Below are 24,409 nucleotides of genomic sequence, written 5' to 3'. Positions count from 1 at the left end.
CTTCTCACACAGCTCCATGAAGGTCTATTACCTCACTTGGACATTCTGAAGCCACTGCTGGTCATCCCAGCATTATCCAAAATGATGTGATCCCATACCATGCTGGTTCTCCTGCACCAGAATTGATAGTCAATAAAAGGGCATATGAGGACAATACTGGCATTCACCATATCTGTACAGTGAGAGCTGAATGACAAGTCAGATAATGCTGCCCAAATTCCAGCCAGCATTTTGCTGCACGTGTTTCTCAATAAAGAGCAAAACAAAAACATGGCTGATCATCAGGGTGATGTGATCAAGAACTGCCATTGGCAAAATGTGTGAAGGCAGGGGACGATGCCAACACCACACAGCTAACCACGGGTCCTAGTGTGTCTCCCTGCGACACAGAAACCTGGGCTACTGCCCCCCAAATGGTAGCTCTAATGTCGCATATTAACAGCGGCAGCATGGATGCACGTATACACGTGCACACACAGTGTTATACCTACGTCCAGCACAGCACACATGGTCTCTTGGGCATGTATACGGGAAGCATTTGGGAACATTCTATGCTCCGCTACTCGGGTATGTGTACAAGTGTAGATATAGCTTTAAAAAAAAAATCAACCTGACTCAGAACTGGAAGGACTGAAATCTTTAGGCATTTGGAATCTGATGAAGGGGTAAATTAGAATGTAGAACAGTTCTATAAACAAAAGTTAAACATGGAAACTTGTCCATAGTTTCTGACTCCACTATGGGTGAGGGACAGCAATTTACAATCAATTGTCTTAAAATGAATGTGATGACATCATGTTATAACTGTAAATTATTGCCAGACGACTGTCTAAAACAGCATTTGATAGTGACAGTGCTACAAAATACCACTCAGATCTCTGCTTCTCTTGGAATTTCTGTATTAAGTTTAGAGCATCAGCCTGAAAACCCTTAAATCAAGTGAATAGTCTTGATTCACACAAATAGCCTCACTGGAGCCAAAGGTTTGATGGTCTGGTTGCTTAATTTGGTAGAAGGAATGAAGTGTTTGATGACAGAAACAAAGCTAGCACCCAGGAGGGCTTCTCATTTAGACAGTCAGAAAGTGAGCATTCTGTTTTTCATTTGAGTGGCTTAGCCTTGCTTCAAGTTTTATGCTGCTTTCCTGTAGTTCCTCCCTCGGCATTTTACATCCTTCAAGCAATGCTGCCTCTGGCTTCTGCTGGGCTTGGGCCAAGAGACACTATTTCCTCCTTTTTCCTGCTACTTTAATTTCGTATTAACAATTTTTTAAAAAAATAATAGGAAGTGGAGGACATTGCTTAAATTTAGTGTCTTCTGTTTTCTCTTCTGTCCTCTCTGCTGTCTTTTCCTCTGTGCTTTACTGCTGTAAATTGCCTATCTTCAAATGGCTCCCTAGTTCAAACAGCACACTAAATCTAAGCTATGTGGGAATCAACTGCCAGCTCATCCATGACATAGCACATTTCAGGAAACTGATGTCTTCTAAATAAATTCCCACATAGCTAGAGCTTGCTAAAAATCTCTCCCAGTCTAATGTTTCAGATGGCGGAGAGAGAAGAAAACTGAAGGCATGAACTTAAGTCTTATCATAGGAAAGTAAATATTCTGCTTTAAGTAGGAATGTAAATGTGTGACTCAGTCATGCAGACAGTATTGTGTGGGGAAAGAGAGACCACTGTGGGAGGATCCCAGAGGCATTCCATCTGTGTGAGTCAGCCAGAGCACCTGGGGCTCCTGGGGAGCAATCACTGAAGGAAAAGCTCCACCATACTTTGGATGAGAAGGGTGCACCCTTGGCTATCCACCCACCCACCCTGGAACACCTCTGACTGGTAAAGGAGGGAGTCATAGCCCCACTGTTACATTCCATCCCACCTTAGGGGCAGCCAGGCACATCGAGCACCCATGTTTCCCCACTTCAAAAGTGGCTGATCTTAGGATAGGAGTCAAACAGGTGTGAGGAACCCTACTTGAGCTGCTCTCCCATCTCCTTTGTGCACCGTCACAGAACCAGCCAGACTGGCACCCAGTGGTTTACAACTCATTATTTCTGGGCCGGTAGCTTAAAGGGCTAACTTGCTTGCTTGCATAAATATCTTTTCTTATAGGTTTCTTATTTTCTTATGAATTTGATTGATTGTTTTATTATAATAGGTTTATCGGTTTATATTAAAATAGCTTGGCTGTAACACAAGGGACCTACAGGCCACATCCTGTATGTTGAGCTAAGGCAAAGTTAGCATGCATATGTCTGGAACCTTTCACCTAGATAGATAGTGATGAGTTAAATCATAAGTCTATATATGGCTGCAACCTTTAACATAGCTAGATAAAGTACATGTTGAAGCAGGTCGGCATAGGGGGCTTTCTTAAGTTCACACCCTCTGTAAATTTTACAGGTGCGCCTCAAGGGAAGAAACAAAATAACCGGGAGGACAAAAATGACAAATGTGAGAATGATCTAATGTCATTAATATGCATGTATATATCAATATGTACAAACATAGCTGCCTATGGAGTAAGTGTACCCCAATATTTTGGTGGGTGAGGAAACTAAGTTTGGACATAGAAGGAGGGCTCAGGTACTCATGCCCTATAAGAGGGGTGACCCACCTTGCCAATGAAGTTTGTTTTCTAAGCTCCAAGCTTCTTCGTTCTTAGTTCTTTGTTTATTAGTCTATTAGTCCACTAATTGTAAGTTTTAAGTCAATCAGTAAGTTTGCTTCAATAGTGTTTTAGCTTCTCCTAAGCTCTACAGCTCCCACTCAACAACTGAGGAACCTGAACCTCAACTCTCTTGGCATGCCAGAGGCCAGGCTGGTCCTTTGTCTCTTACCACCAGGTTATCAAAGAAGGGTGTGAGCACTATACAGCTTTTGATTAATATATGAGATCACATGCATCTCTAGAACAATATTATTGCATTTGTAACTATGATTATTTTACCATTTGATTATAATTCCATTTATCTCAATAAAAGTCTTTAAGGCTATACTTGTATCAGTGAGAGCATCCCATCATACCCAAGGGTCCTTTGCAAACTCTGTGTGGCCTTGATCCTGGGACAAGAACTTTATCTTCTGATCAGAGATTAATTGGTGAGCCTATAACCCATACTATCCAAATTAATAATATTAACCTCCGAAAATAAGGCAACAGGCCCTAAATGGTGGATTCCCATTAAGCAGATTTATCATCTCTACTTAATCTCTAAGATTTAAAAACTGATGGTTCTATTCCAAATGCTAAAAAGAAACCTCCCCCCAGCCCCTCTCCACATTTTTTCTCTCCTTGCACTTTCAGAATAATCACTCATCTTTTCCTCTCAATAAGTTTTGCTCTGATGTTAACCTTAAAGGTGAGTCAGTACAAAGCATCTAGTAAAACTTGCACTGGCCCCATTACCCTTCTCGATAGATACGGAGTTGCGTCTGTTGCTTTTCGTTTTGGATTCTCATGGTTCAGTCAGTACCAAGTTTCTGATGTATAATCTTGGTCCATAGTTTTTTATATGCAGCAATTCATCAAAAAATCACCTCTATTTTTGCTGAGATTTCTGACGCTATTGAGCAAACACAACTTTGATAACAAACGGCCTAGTGGGTTGGCAGTAGGAATCTGTGCTGAAGTAGAATACATCAAGATACAAGCCTGATAGGGTCTGAGAACTCTGCAGACGTAACATGCTCAGTACAACAACAGCATGGAACTTGCATTACATCCCATACTCCAGCCAGGATGATTGCAACATTTGCTATGGTTCAGAGGCTTTCAGGTCACCTAGGTCTAGTAACGCAAACTCGTTAGCACAGGCTATCACTGAGTTTTTATGTATCTGAGCCTGGAACTCTAAGGAGAACTTCTGCACTTTGAGCCCACAGGAACTGATTTTTTTTAAAAAAGGTTTGAACAGATATTACAGATATAACTCTTTATAAAGGCACAGAACAAAAACAAAAATACAACAACTGATTGCTATGTATAACAGATATTCCTCAGAGGATACTATAGTGCATGTTACCCAAAAAAAAAAATTGGTCAAAATACTGCAATGAAATAAAAATAGGTTCAGTACTAATTAGTCCACACTTTCTCCCTTTGTAGATGTCCAACTCTGCAGATGCAGTTATTTGCACATGCATTTTCACAGCTGTTGTATATGCAGATAATTGCCTCTAGAGTTTGTACATGCAGGCAATAAAATCTGTAAGTGCCAGTCCCACTTGGGACAAACTTGGAGAGATCTGAAACAAGTGACAGTGCTTAAAGTGCATATACACTTATCCGTGTACAAAATTACAGGTGTACAAATGAAACCTGAATAAGGCCTCCTTTAAAATTTGGCTCTGAAGAAGCATAATTTCATATGGATTTCTCAAACTTTCCACAACTATAAACAAACATTTTTTCAAGTATTTTGCGTAAATATACACACACACACACACACACTTCCTTCTAGATATGGTTATATAACTAACCTATATAGTATATTAAAGCGGTCAGATTGTGATGAATGGGAAGGTTGTAATTGAAATGTATTTTTTAAGCTGAATGGCATTGCTAAATGTTATCAACTCTGGAGACTCTGACTGACACATTATTAAAAGGACCTGAGGAATACTTGATGAAGTACCACAGTTTAAAAGTATAGTACAACTTCTGAGATAAAATTGCATAAATAGGTCTTGCAATTTGCAAGCATCAGAAAGGAAATAATTCGTCAGAATTTTTAACCAAATTTTCAGATCTATTTTTAATTATTGTTGCAGTTTTCTATAACTATATCTTGCAAGATAAGTCTTTCTGCAACTGCGAATTGACAAGCAAAACTCAAGGCTTTCTTAAAACTTCAGGTCGGAAAAAAACACCAAAATATTTTAACACCGGGCTGAAATACAGTAACCAAAGCTTATGTGGTCTCTCTTACTTTACTATTACTTACTTACTCATCTTATTATTTTTTCAGCCCCAAGTCAGCAAAGCTTTTATGTATGTGCTTAACTTTGAGAATGTACTTAAGTCCCATTCGGTCAATAGGACTTAAATAAGTATTTAAGTGCTTTAGTGAATCAGGGCAAATAAGACCAATTGCATTCTTCTCTTTATCCCTCAAGCCCAACCATTTCTTCTCAGCCCTGATGCCATTCTACCTCCTTTCAGATGCTAAATATAAAATACATTATCTATTGGTGCCAATAGAGCTGGCCTTGGCACAGGTGGGGAGCTTGGAAAAGATTTCTAAATATATTTCTATTATTATTATTTATGGGGCTAATATTAAATGCTTGTGTGCATTTATTCATACAGATTCGAAATGGACACTTAAACAAATCATTATGTCAACGAAGCCTCCCTGCTGTAGATCAGATGTGATTAAAAAGAACTTTTTTGCCAACGTTAGATCATTTTTCCATCTTTGCTGCTGGCAGCCTTTGATCTAGGGACCTCTCACTGGTCTCCATTTCATCATAAATTTAGCCCACCTTCTATTTATTTTTCCTTCCTACAGCATCACTATCCCATTGCTGCTTTCAAGATGAAGGATGCCTCTCTCATGCTCTCTGGTGCAATTACTATTTAGACACAGTGGAACAGGAGAGATGGAGAGAAACCTGCACTAGACTACTGGTAGTTAGGGCATTCTCCTGGGAGGTGGGAGACCCATGTTCATGTCTTTGCTCCTCATCTGGCAGAGGGAACATTTGAACCTGGGTCTCATATTCTGGGTAAGAAACTCTAGCCACTGGGCTAAGAGTTATAAAGGGGGCACCAGTTCCTTTCTTGAAAAAGGAATGACTTGGAACAGGTACCTAACTCTAGGATGGGATTCACAGCTGTGAACAGGGGTGGCTCCAGGCCCCAGCACACCAAGCGCGTGCTTGGGGCGGCATGCCGCGGGGGGCACTCTGCTAGTTGCCGGGAGGGCGGCAGGCAGGCAGCCTTCGGCAGCATGCCTGCAGAGGGTCCGCTGGTCCCGCGGCTTCAGTGGAGCTGGGGGACCAGCGGACCCTCCGCAAGCATGCCTGCGGGAGGTCCACCGGAGCCGCGGGACCGGCGACCGGCAGAGCACCCTCCACGGCATGCCGCCGTGCTTGGGGCGGCGAAATGTCTAGAGCCGCCCCTGGCTGTGAATCCCAACTGGAGATAGGTGCCTCCCTTTGACCCAGCTTAAGGCACCTAACTCCCTTTGAAGGGTAGGGTTTAGGCCCCACTCCATTTCATGCGGCTTCTGTAAATTCCTTTTTGAAGTACCTAACTCTCCCTATGCATTGTACAGGGATCCTGGGTGCTTAATTCAGGGTTGTGAATTCCACTAGGTGGCAGAAAACCTAAAAGTTAAGTGCTGCAATGCTCCTAATAGCAGCACCTAAATCTCCCCTGTGAAACCCACCCTTAGCCGGTCTGCCGTTTTGCTCTGCATATAATACCTGGCAGAATACAAGTTTAAAGACTGAGGGTGTAAACATTAAAAGCGCTCATTGACTTTACAGGCATTGAATCAGGCGCTCTGAAAGTCATCCATATGGGGAACAGAAACAATAGTGTACTAACTCGTCACCAATTATCAACAGTTTGGGTGTCAAACATCAAGAAGTGAATATTACCAGTGAACTATTGGTGACCAGTCTATAGAGTAAAAAAGAAAACTCTTTATAAAAAAGGGGCATACAATTGTAAAATCCAAGGAAATAATCTGCTCAGATACATTCAGAGAGCAGAAAAATAACACACAACTAACAGTGGCCTCTTGCTCCTATTAACTCCACTGGCAATTCAGGTCACTATACCAGTTCATGAGTTCACTATAAACCTATTCAGGTTAGGGACTAGTATATTTGGCATTATATATTATAATTCTGGCAATGAACAGGAAGCACTTTACAAACACATGAACGAGATATCTAATAAAGACTCACTGGCTGCCACTTCATTTCAATCCCTTCCAAGAACGGTCTCCTTTCTGCACTTGTGTCTGAAAACAGAAATGAGTATTTATTACATTTTGGTTGTTAAGGAAAAGGCAAATCTGGAAAGCACACCCAGTTGGAGCAGATTATAAGACCCATGTTGCTAAACGTAACCCTATGATAGCCATGGTCACAAATGTGCTGTATCAGCCACAGAAGGGATGAAGGAAAATGTTATACAATATTCAGTAGGCTATAAAGGTGCAAATGCAGAGCAACTCTTGTCTGAGTGCAGGCACTCAAACTGAAGTGACACTCCCGACTCGGTGCCTTTGAAGGAAAGGTAAGAAAGATCCCTGCTCACGTATGAGAAAGATAAGAATACAGTAGAATTGGACCATTCTGCTTTCTCTTTCTTTCTTCTTCAGTCTCTAAGTCTAGTAATTGATTTGACATCTTTCTTTTGTTGCACATGCACAAACAATCCCTTGTAAGAAGATACATATCCCCTGAGGTAGTAGATATAGGGATAGCCCATCATTTATTTGTAAGGCCTAAGAAATAAAATAGGTAAGGATGTTTTCAGAATGATTAATAGGTTCTCTTTCCTTTTTAGTTAGGAATGTTCAGAACAAAAGACACATTGTCTTTGCTTTCCTGCTAATCATGTTGGCCAATTCTATTTTAATTCAAATTGTTGTCTAGGAAAGCTCCTCATTAGAATACACGGTGGTGGGGTAAATAGTTTTTTTCAATATTTGAGGATATCTGCAGGTGTAATGTAGGATATTCAATAGCTCTAGCAATTATTTTTCTTAGTTCAAAAATAAAATAATTACTGTATTGAAGCGCCACTTAGCCTGTCAAGATATGTAGTGGTATCAGAGATGGGAAAATATTTCTGGCTTGTTTTCCTTTGTTGAACTCCAAGATGATCTTCTTCAGAGCTGGAAACACTCTTATTATCCTTTTGCCACTTCCTGTTCTCAGTTTTCACACTTTTAATGTGGTTTAGAAAGAGAGGCCCCTTTGTAAACAAGGGCTAAATCATTCAGGACCGTTACTTGGAAATGAAATTCTCTATATTACGTACAATACAGTATGAAATCTACATGCTACAAATTAAATTCATCTGGATTTTGGAATAGCAAACTTCTAAGCATATACAATGATGACTAAAGGTAAAAATCTATACTACTACCCTTTTCTGTAACCATGTTACACCATTTGTTATTAGAAAAAGGAGCAATATCTGAATGTATTACAGCTCATAATTTATAAGGAGGTTAAAGTCTGAAGAGGAGGTAGAATGAGGAACAAATTAAATATAGACTAATGTAAAAGTAAAAACAATTTTATAGACCTCTGTTTCCGAGGATACAATGTGAATGATATCAAAAGGTTTATGGTTTTATTTTCTGGACACAATTATAATAAAATCAAATGACAATATGGAATAAAAAGAATCTGGTGACAATCCAAATCACAACAGCCTGTGGGTGGAATTTTCCAAGCACTAGCATTGCCCTAACTCTGCTGCCAGTGAAGTCAAAAGTAATATCAGCTTTGTCTCTAATCCTGCAGTCCTGACACAGGCAAAACTGCTGTTGATATGATAAGTACAAAATCTGGTCTAGGGATTTGTTTGTGTAGGACCTGAGTAAGGCTTTGTCTACACTGACAAGTGAAAGACAAACCTTTTGTCGTTCAGAGGTGTTAACCCCTCCTCCCCCTGAAAGGCAAAAGCTTTGCTGAGGAAAAGCTCTGGTGTGAACAGTGCTTTGTTGGCAAGAGCACTCTCCTGCTGACAACCCACCACTGTTCATTGGGGTGGAAGGTTTTTGTCTGCAGGAGAGCTCTCTTCTGCTGACAGAGCGGCTACCCAGCATGCCTTTTAGCGGCACAGCCGTAGCGGCATAGCAGTGTCGCTAAAAGCTGCATATATCCTAAGGAATTCGAGAAAATAAAATGGGTAGGTTTTATTTTACAGGAATATCCCTGTATTAACATCTCCCAAACAGCCACACTTTTTCAATAGACTTAGTTCGCTAAAAAAAAAACAAAAAACACCAGATGGAGGCTTTTCTTAGCTGCACTTTAAAAAACAAAGATTCCCTTTTAACTTTCCAGTTGACATATGCTGCATTGTGGTGACTTACTTCAGGTTGCATGAGTAATCAAATAACATAACACAATATGACTGAGGCAACCTGGTGTGAAGTAGTCTAATGGGTTGGACTTGATAAGATCAACCTGACAAGTGACTGTAAGCACCTTAATCAACACACAGATAATAAAGATCAAGAGGCCATTATTGGCAGAGAAAGTGCAGAAATGAAAGCTGCTTGACCTGCCCCACCTCACCAACTTCACCTTTTCAAGCACCAAAAAACATCTTAAAGAGACAGTTACTTAAATGGCAGCACAAGAGAGATGAGAACGGGTGATCTCACAAAGAGAACCCTCCCTCTATGCAGTCCATTACAGTAGGCAGCCAGAGTCCTGTTTGCATCTTGCAGGCCTTGAAAAAGGGAGAAGGGGCAGAGGAGATGTCATAGTACCATTAGTAGTGCAAGACACCCAAAAGAGGGGCCTAGAGTGGGTTAGTAATATGGCCTTATCTCCTTCCCTCCATCTACAAATGGAGCATCCCAACCTAGATGAACAAACAGAATATGAGTGGAAGTTGAATGAGGGATTGAACTTGCCAAACTATTTCAGTCTCTTTTCTAGTAAGATGGAGGCTGCAAAATATGCCATATATAGTATTTTTTTTTGTTCCTCAAAGAAAGGCACATAAAGTGAAATCACACATCCATCTAAATGGGCAGCATGACTGAACATGTTCACATGCCAACTCAGACCAAACGAGATAAAGCCTGCCGCCCTTATTTGTTCTTTAATGAAGACATTCTCTCAAGAGATAATACAGAAACAACTACCACTAAATTGCAAAGTAAGTGAGTACCTGGTGTCTATATTTAGTAGAGACTAGGAAATCATGTCCAGAATTTAGCTAACTCATTTCTAATATATTTATACTCAGGGAGATATTGGTACTTCATTATGATGATTACATATATCTTAAGCCAAGGGTAGGCAACCTGTGGCATGCGTGCCAAAGGTGGCACACAAGCTGATTTTCAGTGGCACTCACACTGCCTGGGTCCTGGCCACTGGTCTGGGGGGCTCTGCATTTTAATTTAATTTTAAATGAAGATTCTTAAACATTTAAAAAATGTTATTTACTTTACATAAAATAATAGTTTAGTTATATATTATATACTTATAGAAAGAGACCTTCTAAGAACATTAAAATGTATTACTGGCACGTGAAACCTTAAATTAGAGTGACTAAATTGAGTAATTAAATAAGTGACTCAGCACACCACTTCTGAAAGGTTGCCAACCCCTGTCTTAAGCTTTAAGTTACCACCTTAAGATGTTTACTTAGAAGCTGAGATTGTTGCAATGGTAATGATGGCCATTTTGGAAACATATGTTGAACAACCATGTCTTCTTATTCTATGCATTTTTAAGGTCTTAAACTTATCAGCAAAAAAATGTCATTGGTAATAATAATAATCCTATTTCTTTGCACTTTCACATTTCCTACTATTTAGGAACACCAATGAGATTTACAAATCATAATGAAGTTACACAATTCCTATTTTATAGATGGGGAAACTAAGAGGTCAACAGACACACTGAAAAACTGTCGCAGAGCAAGAAATCAAACCTATTTCCATCTAATTCCTAGCTACAAAGACCATCGTTTCAGAATTCTGTTGATCATGGTATTTCATCACTTCTGCTTCTAGCTGTAGTCATGCCATGCAGACATGGTTGAAAGTGATGCAACACTGCACCCCATATTCTTTACAGTTGTATGATTACGATATGATTATGACATAATTATGATGAATTTTGTACAAGATACGTCTTGTCAGGTATCTATGGAAAAGTTATGATGTGCTAAATATAATTATCCATTTGTATGTGCATATCATTTTTGTATATGAAGTTACAAATATTGACTATGTATCTGTATTTCAAATGTAGTTACACCTGGCTGACACCCACTAGGCAAGATGCTTCCACTAGACAGCTGGTGTGAAGGGCCTATTCAAGGTAATGGGCCATTATTGAAAACAATAGGCCTTAGGAGAAGCTTATCCCCCATCTGGTGAGCCTTCCTGAGAATGCTCCAGACAGCCGATGGATAATGGCTGCTATGACTCAGCAAGGCATGCAAGGGCATGTGACCAGACCACATGATACTGAACTCCATTTTGGTACCCGTATTTTTCCACAAATTGAACTGAGAAGTGAGTTTGGAACAAACGGTTCCTGCCATATAGAAAAGCTGTATAAGGTGTGGAGTGAAATCTCTTGGCCTCACTCCCCACACAAAAGAACTCCTGGAAACACCAAACACTGAACTGTGGGAAGTGCTGATCCCAGGCTAAAGGGATTTCTAGCCTTGTATGGAAACTTGGTGGACTGCTTGTATCATCAGTGAGGGTGAGAAACTGCTAATTCAAACCCTATGCATCTAGTATGTTAGACTTAGTTTGCGTTTTTGTTTATTTCTAGTTAATCTGCTTTGATCTGTTTGTTATTAATAATAATCACTTAAAATCTATTTTTCTGTAGTTAATCAGCTTGTTGTATGTTTTATCTTTACCAGCGTGTTTTGAGCGTCTGGGGAAAATCTCAGCTTGGTTAACACAAGCTTGTTGTGCATATCTTTCCCACATCGAGGGGAGAGTAAACTATATTAATGAGCTTACTTTGTACAGGTCCCTGTGCAGTGTAAGACGGTATAATTCTGGGTTTATACTCCAGGGGGGATGCAAGGCAGGGGAGCTGGAAAATTGGCTGTATGTCCTAAAGTGGCTTAGGTAAAGCACTCAGGTTACTCAATTTGGTGTGTGGCACCACCTGCTGTGCGGCGATAACAGGGACTGGTTAGGCTGGCTGAATCTCCGACAAAGCAGTGTGAGAAAGGTCTGCCTAGGTTGGGGGTTAGAGCCCACAACACCTCCCATGGCTCCCAGACTGCACACCGGGGTGACAACCCATCACAAGCGAAAAATATATTTTAAAATTAACCAAATATTGTGAACTTAAAAATATTTATTTTAATTTTGCAGCAAATACTTCCAGCTGCCTGTTGTTTTTCCAAGCTAATTTAATACCTAATTACAATAAATATTTGAAGGTTCCTGACTATTTTCTAGAGCAGTGGTTCCCAAACTTGTTGTGCTGCTTGTGCAGGGAAAGCCCTTGGTGGGCCGGGCTGGTTTGTTTACCTGCTGCATCCACAGGTTTGGCAATTGTGGCTCCCACTAGCCGCAGTTCGCTGCTCCAGGCCAATGGGAGCTGCTGGAAGTGTCAGCCAGTTCGTCACTTGGCCCGCGCCACTTCTAGCAGCTCCCATTGGCCTGGAGCAGTGAACCACGGCCACTGGGAGCCGCGATCGGCCGAACCTGTGGAAGCGGCAGGTAAACAAACTGGCCCAGCCCGCCAGGGGCTTTCCCTGCACAAGCGGCAGAATAAGTTTGGGAGCCACTGTTCTAGAGACATGGCAGACCAAGATTCTCAGGCCATGTCTAAACTATGAGCTAAATCGGCTCTGCTGCGACTGATGCAGTGGTGTCAATTTAACGGCCTGGTGAAGACACGCTAAATCGATGGGAGAGCATTCTCCCACAGATTATGTACTCCACCTCCCCAAGCAACTGAAGTTATGTCAATGGGAGTGCATCTCCCGTCAACATAGCACAGTGTAGACATCTCTGTAAGTCTACCTAAGTTACGTTGACTTCAGTTACGTAACTTACATAACTGAAACAGTGTAAGTTAGATCAACTTACAGCATTAGTGTAGACCAGCCCATCATCTTGCTATACCACAGGACTTTTAAAGGTGTATAAAATTTAATATATCAGGAGAAATTGTGGCCACATTTATGTCAAATGGGAAGTTTGAAATCCTGGCCACTGGCAACCATTGTCCCTTTCATTCCTTTCTCTCCAGCTGCTCTGGAAGGGGCAGATTTATAATGGGACAGAATGATTAAATGGGTCATTTTGTTATGATACCTGTACTTGCCATAACCACAGCCATTCTGTGGACTCAGACACCATAAACAGGAAGAGGACACACCACAGTCAGGAATAATTTGACCTTTTGCTCAGGAAGACAAAACACCTGCACAGCTGCACAGACTTGCTAGTAAGAATAGATAATGTAAAATATCCACGAGAACGGAAGAAAGTGTGAATAGCTGACCTTGGATCTAGGTGTCTACATCTTTTTTTTTTTTTTTTTTTTTTTTTGCTGGGAGTTGCTTTACTGATAGGTAGATTTTCTTTATTGATTTTTTTTCGCTGTGGCTAGCGAAGTTGTTAGTGAAGGGGTATTGTGTGTTATGTGCTTTGTTCTGAGAAACTTATATGAGGTTAGTTAGAGTGTGCACTTTGGAGAAGCTTGGGAGAAGTCAGAGAGGATTTCAATGAGCTAGGAGACTAACATCCAACTCCCCAGTGGCTAGGAGGAAGGCTGGCCACTGGAAACCTGCTGCTGCTGACCACTTGATATCATCTCAAACTTTGGGTGACTATATCTGGGATGCTCTAAACTACTGCTGTTTTACATGTGTGCTTTAGACTCAATAAAATCAAGGATTTGGGGTAAAAGCACTATTGTGTGTACCAATCATTATCAACCAGAGGAGCTGTGTCCCCATTGATTGATTTCCTGCCACTGCCTGGAAAACAAGGCTTCATTACCATAGTTTTCGGTTCAAAAAACCCCACTTTGTTAAAATCAGGACAGAAATTGTTGTTCACAGAGTTGATGTGGCTCTGATATCTCCAAAATGGAAAGTATGATCTTCTGAATACCCATTAAGGACACTCAGAACGTCACAGAATCAACCCATTAGTGTACATGCCATATGAGCAAATATTGTGCAATGTTATTCATTAAAACTATGATTACATTTAGGAAGATAAATACAGATCTACAGCAAAAATATGGGACTTAGCAACGATATCTTCCTTATAGTTACATTTTTTGGCCAAGTTTCTGTGTATGAAATAGGAAAAAAAAAAATCACATAACAGACTCAACCCTTCCTGTTGCTTGAAAATTCTTCATTAACAAACCCCAGAATTTCTTGTATTAACGAAATCTAGTTCCATGACTCCTTTGCTACAGTTCACACACAGCCAATATATTTGAATTACTTGTTCTTCCCAGAAAACCACGCAATAAATTTCATTTAATTAATTAGTAGTGGAAAAAATTACAATTTCATCAGTATAATAGAACACTTCTCCATCCCAGAAGGGGCCATGCTGAAATATAGATCTGGTCTCACACAGTTTCCAATTCCTTATTCTAAATGAAATTGCACCATGCACAGAGGACTAGTACAAGACCTGTGCAACAATCATATGACGCTTCAGCTTTCAAAACAAGGCTTACATGGGACTTGCATGTTGCAAGGCACTTGTGATGACTCTCTACACAGGGACAAATTTAGTCCTCATGGCATTGTGTGATGTAAGGTATTTTCATACAGCATTGAGCATGTGTAATCCACATAGGAAAACTAAGAGGAGTTCATTGCTAGTCTATATAAAAAAATTGAAATTGTAAAGACAATAGTCTACTAGTATCCCTCCTGTCTATGGTGTATCTCTCATTACTGAGATAAGAGTTTGTGATTTCACTCCCTCTTTCTCAAGCTTTAGAATACTCTGCCATACTCTGTTATGATGGTGAGATGTGACAAATTATTCATTAAGACATGCTGATTTAGTTATCATGGACAGTAGCATTTGAAACCAGGACATATACCAAAACACATTTATGTTGTCTGCCTAACTCTCTAATGGTTTTGGATATCAAGAAAATAAAAGTTTAGAGGCAAGCAAAAGGCTTGGGAGTCTAAATTAAACTCATAAGGTTCCTAAAACACAACAGACAGCTGGGTGAGTTGTTAAGCCAATAATATGAGAGTGGGAAAAACTGATCTCCCTAATTCAGATATTTCGTGGTTTTGTTATAGATTTTTGTCCATTTCACATAGAGGTTTCACCGGACACTTTCCATGATCATCATGCAATCCCTCTAGGAGCTGACAAACAACTGTAGCTTAATGGAGGTAGTTGTCCATTAAAAAGTTGAATAGAAATTTACTATGTTTGGGGCAGTCTCTTAAGTCAGGCAGTTACCTAATAAGTTTTGTCACTCGTATAAGTATCCCTGTGCTTCTAGACAGACTTTCAACGATGCCTACAGGATTTGAATGCTGTGGGAAATGAGTGTCCAAATCCCCAAAGTGATTTTTAAAATCTAAGCCCTAATTAAGAAGGCACATTTAAGATGGTATCTTCCAAATATACGGATTATTTTTAATGGGCTTTCTAGTGAAAAGGATCTGAAAATAGTTTGAGAACATAAAAGATGGTTTGCCCCCAGAATCCCTTCAGGCTCAGAGGTGCAGGGAGAGGCTCAGGGGTTCAGGCTACAAGCGGTGCGTACCTCAAGCGGCTCCTGGAAGCAGTTCATGTCCCTTCTCCAGCTCCTAGGCAGAGGCATAGCCTGGCAGCTCTGCATGCTGCCCCGTCCACAGGCACCACCCCTGCAGCTCCCATTGGAGCACGTAGTAGCCAGAGCAGGGCCATGCCGCGGCTTCTGGGAACCTGCATGGTGCAACCCCCAACCCAGCGTCCTGGCTGGAGTGCTAGAGCAGGACAAGCCCCAGATCCCGCTCTCCAGTGGGAGCTCACGGGCCGGATGCAGCCCGCAGACCGTAGTTTGCCTAACTCTGCACTAGAGTGAGCTAGAAAAAGAATCCAAAAGTTCTCAACCCTAAATACCAACCTTCTAAATAGGGTTAAGTCCTGAATTTCATAATTCAGAACAGGGTTTTGTGACGGGTTGAATCACAGAAACCCCCTTGGGAGCTGCCACCTGATGTGCCAAGACTACTTCTGCCCCTGCTTTCCCTGCCAGCTCAGGACCCCAGCACCCTGTCTTGCTGAGCCAGACACGCCCGTCTGCTCCAACACAGACCCAGGGTCTGAATCAGTTGCCCCACAGCTGCAGGCTTAACCTGAAAGCAGCTAACAGAAGTGTTCTTGTCTTTAACACTCAGATGCCCAACTCCCAATGGGGTCTAAACCCAAATAAATCCGTTTTACCCTGAATAAAGCTTATGCAGGGTAAACTCATAAATTGTTCGCCCTCTATAACACTGATAGAGAGATATGCACAATTGTTTGCTCCACCCTCAGGTATTAATTAACTCAGAGTATGTATTAATAAGTAAAAAGTGAATTTATTAAATACAGAAAGCAGGATTTAACTGGTTCCAAGTAGTAACAGACAGAACCAAGTAAATTACTAAGTAAAATAAAATAAAACACGCAAACCTATGTCTAATACATTAAGAAACCGAATACAGATAAGATCCTCACTAGTTCCAGAATGCTCCCTTTTACACACTAATCTCCTTTATAATTTCTATAAAGCCATATGTTACCAAATATGTTACCAGCAATCACTCAGACCCCAGCAGTCACTGTCCTTTGTTCCAGTTTCTGTCTTTGGGGGTGGAGAAGCTCTCTCATTTTGAAGACAAAATGGAGGCGTCTCCCATGGGCTTAAATAGACTCTCTCTTGTGGGTGGAGACCCCCTCCTCTCTCCTATGCAAAGTCCAGCTACAAAATAGAGTTTAGGAGTCACCTGGGCAAGTCACATGTCCATGCATGACTGAGTTCCTTACCAGCCAAGCCACATTCCTGTGAAAGCCCAGATGTGGATTGGTGTCTCCACGTTCATTGTTGGCTTAAGTGTTTCTTGATTGGGCACTTACTGAGAATAGTCTTTTCTCAGGAAGCCAACCAACTGCTTCACTACAGCCTACTTAGAATCAGACAAGTATGCAGCCAATATTCATAACTTTGAATACAAAAATGATAGATGCATACAAACAGGATTAATGGATTCAGTAGATCATGACCTTTACAGAGATGTGTTACATGGCATATGTAGCATAAAATAAACACATTCTGGTTATGTTTTTATACACACACACACACACACACACACACAAGCATATTTCTATAAAGCCTTATGGATGGCACCATCACAGGTTTGAATATGGATTTTAAAACCCCATTGTGCCTGCGCCCACCTACCCCACTCTGCTTCCTACAACAGTTCAAGGATTTGGGGATTCAGCATTTCAGTACATATCCGTCTCTACGACCAAACATTTTAATTAAGTAAATGTTGAAGTGAAAGGACTACATTAATCTGCAGAGAACTTTTCTATATCAAGTTTTTGTTTTGGTTTTGCTCAGATGGATTAAAGAAGTCATGTTTAACGCAGCTTGAGCTTATGATCACTAAAATTCCTGGAGATAAATTAACCAAAATGTCAGTACCTCTGTCAATCATTACTACCTCCCTTAGGCTGGGCAATCATGTCTCCAGCATAGGAATCTGTGTAGTTTCCATCTCTCTGTTTATTTACACAGTGAACACAAATGTTTGCACAAAGCATACTGGGTTAAAGAACAATTTACCTGGATGTGTGAAGGGGAATTGCCAGGAACAGGTGAAAAATATTATTTGCTTTTTCCTAAATCCAAGGGGGAGAAAAGAACAACAAAAATTCATGCACTGAGCGGTAAAAGATATACCTTGAGGTATAAATATTTTCCTAAGGCGCCCCCATTAGTATAACGTAAGGCCAAAAAACAAAACATAGTTTTATAAAATTACAATGTTTTCTGTTCCTGGAATATTCATGCAACTATTTTCACCAACCGTATTCAGTTTGTATTTATTCCACAAATATCTTAGGGATTTTTTTTAACTCTGTGGAATGATCATGATTATTTAGCCTTCAAGTGATCTTTCAAATCACAGGGCATCATTTCTGTTCCCTGACTGGATGAACATACAAGCACTTCCTGCATTAATTCCTGCACGTGCAAATTTAAAATTGTACAAGCACTCTTGTACCAGAATATAAATGTTTCCACAAACAGAACAATTAAGTGGATCAAACATTTGTGGAATATAATTCAAGTATTGCTAGAAAGCAACACTAAAGAGGAAGAAGCACAAAGCACATTAGTTGAAAAGTGTGAAGACATTCACACCTATCCAGAGTGAGTACAGAGTGGGCATAATATGTTACCAAATCCAAACAGTACAATCCATCCCCCAGTACCAGCCTTATCCCCACTTAGCACTCCTCTTGCACAGGTGGAAAGGAGTATGTGATATGCAAGACACCAGAGAATCAATCTCTTTATACTTAAAATGAGCCCTACATAGACAAGTGTAGATTTGGATATACATTGCAGGCACGGCAAACTGTATCATTAATAAATAGAAATGGGCCCGAACTGCAACTAAAAAAATTTGCATCCAGATTCAGATCCGAATGTAGAGTGGTTTGGATCATTACAAATTAATACCATGTTGATATACTGTAATGTAATCCAGCTGCAGACACATGGGGCCACTTTCTTACACCACATAAATTCACTGCTTTCCATGGGAGCTGTATGCATTCCTCCAAGAATAGACTGTACAACGTGGCTGAACTAATGCTGATGCAGAAGCCTTGATGCTGATATTTGCTTACTGTTTCAGATTTACCCTGTGAATCCTAGACAGTGCACAAACTCTCTCTTACTACACATATTAAACAATTTACATGCAAAGGTGTAAATAAGTGGCAGCAACTTGATTCAGAAATTCTATTTATGGATGAAGCTAGCCAAATCTGCCTCTTCAGACAATTCTTTAAACGTTGCCATTAATTTGGGATGCCAAAGATCTCATATGTAGAGCACAGAAAAATTGAGACACCTAAAGCCAAAGGTCAATTCTGAAAATTGTTCCTGTAATGCATGTCATAGGTTTATTCCCCACTTGGAACTTTAGCGTCCACAAGATGGGGACCTGCATGGGCGCCTCTAAACTTAAATCCTAGTTTAGATCTGGTAATGCTGCCACCAGGTAGAAATTCCAGTGTCTAGCACACTCCCTGTTCCCCCAAAACTATCCCGGGGAACACCGATCCAAACTCCTTGGATCTTAACACAAAGGGAAATAGCCCATTCCCCCACCTCCCCCTCCCTTAGCCGTTGGGAGAGATCACCTTGATTCAAACTCCTTGAATCAAAACAAAAAGGGATTCACCTCCCCCCCCCCGCTCCTCCTCCCCTGAGGTTCCAAACAAGGGAAGAAATCAATCAGGTTCTTAAAAGGAAAGATTTTATTAAAAAGAAAGAAAGTAACACTATCTCTGTAACACCAGGATGAAAATATTACAGGGTCTAGCTTATAAACCTAGAGGGACTTCCCCCCCCCTTCTCAGAATAATCAAAAGTAACAGCCAACAGAAATAAAGATATTTCTCCAGCAAACACACATTTGCAAATACAGAAATTAATTATAAGACTAATCTGCCTTTCTAATACTCACTATACTGAATAGAAGAAAATATTTCAGGAAGCTTGGAGAGCCTGGATATACATCTGGCGCCTCTTAGATCCAAAGAGAGAACAACCCCCAAAACAAAGAACGCAAACAAAGACTTCCCTCCACAGAAATTTGAAATTATCTTGTCCCTTGATTGGTCCTCTGGTCAGGTGTCTGTCAGGTTACTGAGCTTGTTAACCCTTTACAGGTAAAAGAGACCTTAACCCTTAACTATCTGTTTATGACAGCATTATAGATGCTAATCTCTTAACAAGGCTTAAATTATCTTCAAATTTAAATAGGACAAATAAGAGGAAAATTGGTTTTGTGTTTAATGTACTGGACTGGAACTCAGGAAATATGAGTTTAGTTCCCAGCACTACCATCAATGTCCTGTGAAATTTTGGGTAACTCTCTCTTTGTTTCTTGGTGCCTCATTTCCCCTTCTATAAAGCGAGGATAATATTACTTCTTTTGTCCAGCTTGTCAATTTAGATTTTAAGCTCTTTGGGGCAGGGACTCTCTCTGCATTTTTACAGTTCTAGCATAATGGTGCCCTGACCTGTTGCTGCTGTTGTAATAGAAACAACAAATAATAATGGAAGTACTTTTGGGGACAGCACTTAACTGGATCAATTAACATTATTTGCCCTCCCCAAATTACAAAATATTTACAGCAAATACAACTTAGATAATGTTTTCACCCCTCAGCCACAAAGCCGAGACATCCTAGCAAAACACCAATGGTGAGTGTCTCACATTTACAAATCTAACAATTTCAATTATGTTGCACAGTTAGAAGACAACCTACAGTCGCCTGTGAAATATGCCAATAATCTATTTTACATCTGTACTAAGTAATTAATAATGGGACTAACTATGTAAATTGAGATGCAGGAGATAATGAATACCCATTAATTTTCACAATAAAAAATCCCCTTCTAAATCTACAAGTCAGATGGAGAAACTAGCTTAGGTTTTAGTGATCACTTTTTTGGTCACAAGATGTAGTTGCTGTTTAATAAGTACAAAATAGGAAGATAGGAATGTAATGGAATGAAGGCAGGTTGAAGAGCAGTGGCTATTTATAGACTATAGGATGGGAGCATAAGCACATAATGGTATGAAATCAGGTTAAGAGGATTGTCAAGTTTTACCTAGCTAATATCTGTAGTTACCAGTTATGAATACGTCTGGGTGGAATAAGACATGACAGGGTGTGAAGTGTGTTATATTAATTCAGGCCTAGTGAGTTGTACAGTGAATGCAATTAGGCATGCATTAATAGTGGACAACATTCATATATGAAGAGAGAATATTATAATTTACTGGGAGAACTCAGACAAAAGTCTGGCTGGTTTATGAAGTGTATTATAAATCCAGCACTTTAGTCATCCATTTAGAACTATCACCAATGTGTTCTAGTCTCCCATTAAAAAACAAAAACAGTATTTGTTTCCTTTTATGAAAATAGCCAGACTATTCCTGGTGGTTTCTTCATTTCTTTCTATTATACTTCCCAGGCTAATCAGCAGGTCTGTATTCCATAGACTGTGACTATTAAATACTTGTTCTCTTGAAACACAAACTTCATAATTGTATACTTCACTCACCCTTAGTTGAAACTCAGAAGCTGCCATCTGCATCATGCTTAAAGTGCTCAGCCACAACTTAATGGTCATGTTATAAATACACAGAAAGAGAGTTCAAATTCTGAACCCTTACATAAAACCTGGATCAGAACCCTCATTTAAACTTAATCTAAATCCAAATTCCCTAAACCAGATCACTAGCTGGTGTAAATCAATGTCATTGACTTCAATCAATCTACATCAGTTGAGGATCTGATCAACTTTCTCTAGTTATGCATGTTTAAATCAATGTTATTATGTTTTGAAGACCTTCAGATGGAAAGCACTGTAGAAATGAAAAATAAATATATGGAGACATGTCCTAGAAAGCATAATGCAAATGTACAGTGCTATATCACTGTTTTATAATAATAAATATTGCACAATTGCTATTATCATCATTATGTCATCCATATTGGTAACTGATTTATCCATCCCTCATTATAATGAGATAATTACAGAGATAATTACTTTGGAATATATTGTAACTTTCATTTTACATAAAATGAACCAATGTTTGTTAAAGGACTTTCACTCTCAGAAATGCAACTGCAGAACTTTTAATGAGATCACACTGAATAGAAAACAGTCTCCACAAGTTATTTAAACAAACAATTTTCCCCCATGAAATTGCCAAATAAAGCTCTATGGGAAAGGACCACAAAGGCTGAGATTTTTATAAATAGGAACCTTACTTCAGGCTAACCCCTCATTAAGGCAGTGACCTGATTTTCAAAAGTGCTGAGCACTTCGCAGACGCTACTTGACCAGGTTTTCGCACCTAAACAAAATGCCCAGATTTTTTTTTTAAATGTGCACTTATTGGAAGTTGCTGGGTATGGAACACTCTTGGAAATCTGGTCAGTCCATGTAGGTACCCATATGGGAAATGGGGCCAAATTTCCAAGACCGCTCAAAGTGTGGTTGCTGAACACTGGCTTGATTTCAAAGGACATTTACCTGCCTAAAGAAGAAATTAGGAACCACTCAAATTTGAAAACCTTGGTCCAATACTTCAAGTCTGCAACTGGCCCTTTTAACAAATGCGTGCCCCATGGTTAATTAAAATTGGTGAATATATAAATGTGCTTTATAGTGTTTTTTTTACAATTCTGACATTGATTCCATTCCACAACCAATGACATTAGCAAGCTATTGTCTGTTACGTGAGCCAGTCCAGGCCATTTTTTTGTCACAAAAGATAAAAAGCATCCTGCTTTCTCTCAGTATGCAAGTTTCTTTTAAATAAATGGGGATTATTTTTTGCAACATTTCATAAAACAAAGAACCATTGCAGAGATGTTAGAAGAAAACACGGAGCCATGAAGCAAATTACAGTATGTATACAAAGACTTAGAAGATTATCACCTGAAGGAGAACTACATGGTTGCCAGTAGACACTGCTGAAAATGCTAATTGCGTGGAGGTAAAATTCCAACTGTCAAACAATTTGTCAGCAATGCCACAAGCACCTAATAAGTTTAATTAGAGGTTATATATTGGGCTACTTTAGGTTAGAAATACAATTAAAACTCTACTGGATGCCATTAACTTCAATGAAATGCTTTGACGTTAAGAAATGCATAATTTTTTTTCCAGCATGCTGTTTACATGTACAGCCGAACACTCCTCTATCACCCTTCCTAATAAAATCTTAATTACAGATATACTTTAATTATAATAAATGGCATCATTTTCCCAGGAAGGGGGGCATGGGGGCTTACTGCCATTGAAAGAAAGGTTGATTGACAAAGTGTGATTTACAATAATTAGCAAGCTTAAGAATCACTATTACAAGCAATTAAACAACAGAACTTAATGGGAAAAAGTGCCGTGCCGTGAATAATATACTGGTTGATGTACTTTCATGTAGCTGGGGAGCAGCAGGGATCAACAGGCCAGGTCACAGGCTAGGATATTCTTCTATGTGTACAAAATGCATCCATCAGGAAAGGGTGTAATCCGAATAGTGTGATTTTTAAATTCTGATATTACATGACACATCAAAACCAGAAATTGCTATGCACCATTGGAAAGCTGAAGTCCCCCAGTGTTCCATTGTTGTATAGCATTAAATTTATATCCATGGTACCTCATGAGAGGAAAGGGTAACCAGTATCTCAGACCAGGCAAAAACATAGGTCATTTTCCAAACAGAACAGGATATTTTCCAGCAACTCACATCCTGGATCAGTCCATCCTTGCAAGTATATATTTTTCCCCACTTCCAGCCTTCCTTCTCCTCTAACAATGGCTGCAGTAAATGAAAACATATCCCTTGTGGTCATTTTCTCTCTTCAACTCTCTGCTAGTTCCTGCCCTCCCATTTCCAGTCTTTCTTTCACCCAGAGATCAGACAGAGCCAGGATGAGCAACTAAAGTATCTTCAACTGCTACTGCTTTCAGTTCCATCCATTAACACTGAATCAGATCAGCCAAGTTAAAAGAACAAAGGATTTTGACCCTGACTGAAATCCTCAGAGTAAATTCACTAATTCATTATGCTGTGGCTTAATAATGGGGATAGAGGGGGGAGAAAAGCTTTATGGAGTTTTTGCTTCTCTCTCTTGAAAATAATATTTTGAATTCACCTAGTGCAGGCTGAGATCACTAAAATGGAAGGAGAGAAAAGCCAGTGGATCTGGACAGGGACGTGGAAGGGAAGACTGTAACCTCTCTGGCTTTATTCACTCCTCCGTCTGTCCCCATGGACCTCCTTCAGTGTATGGTCTATGGAGTCCAGAACCACCACTTGGAACGACTGGGCTGGGGGCAGAAAAAGGTCAGGCTAGGAAGAGAGTGGCTTCTCAACCCTATTGGGATACCCTAGCTAAATTGACATTAATTTAGGCTGATTCTCCCACGTTTGGAGGAAGCCAACAATGAGGTAACTATACTGTCCTATGCTGGTGTATTATAATGGAGGCACAGAAGAATTGAGATAGGTACACAGTAGACCCATATTGTGGCATGCAGGTTCCCTCAGCTGACTACCTTTGCCAATTCTGCTTGAAGGGAGGAAGGGGCAGGAAATCGGTCCATGGAATAACGTGAAGGACATTCCTTGAGTGAAGATTCCCTACAATCCCTTCATGGAATTAATCTGAAAAGTAAAATAAAAACCACATTCAGAATTCTCTCAGGATAGGTATTTTTCTTTTCCTTCATCACAACTGGCTCCTTTACTGGCCAAAACCTGAATATCATGACAGCATGGTGGTGCAATTTTCCTTTTAGGCTCATGTTCATCTTGAAATGCTCAGTGTGGGTATTCAGGCTTGCAGAAGAGAGCAAGATTACAAACAGCTAGTAAACTTCTAAATTTTGAACAGCTCTCCAGC

At 40.0% G+C, this 24,409-nt stretch overlaps 1 protein-coding gene across 2 annotated transcripts in view; it reads right to left on the bottom strand.

Annotated features, from left to right (window-relative positions):
- Positions 1 to 24,083, bottom strand: part of GRM7 (glutamate metabotropic receptor 7) — a 790,597-nt gene extending 766,514 nt beyond the window's left edge. Inside the window, exons 1-2 of one of the 2 annotated variants that reach the window (XM_045025646.1) lie at positions 24,063 to 24,083; positions 6,921 to 6,976 (exon numbers count right to left, since the gene is read on the bottom strand). The gene's annotated coding sequence lies outside the window, so the exon portion shown is untranslated. Of the gene's footprint in view, positions 1 to 6,920; positions 6,977 to 16,485; positions 16,555 to 24,062 lie in introns of those variants that run through there. The other variant, XM_045025647.1, reaches the window with a different exon arrangement.
- Positions 24,084 to 24,409: the final 326 nt, after the last annotated feature.

Source organism: Mauremys mutica, chromosome 7 (genome assembly GCF_020497125.1).
Source record: "Mauremys mutica isolate MM-2020 ecotype Southern chromosome 7, ASM2049712v1, whole genome shotgun sequence".
Classification (NCBI taxonomy): Eukaryota; Metazoa; Chordata; order Testudines; family Geoemydidae; genus Mauremys; species Mauremys mutica.
This window is presented reverse-complemented; position numbering and strand designations above follow the sequence as displayed.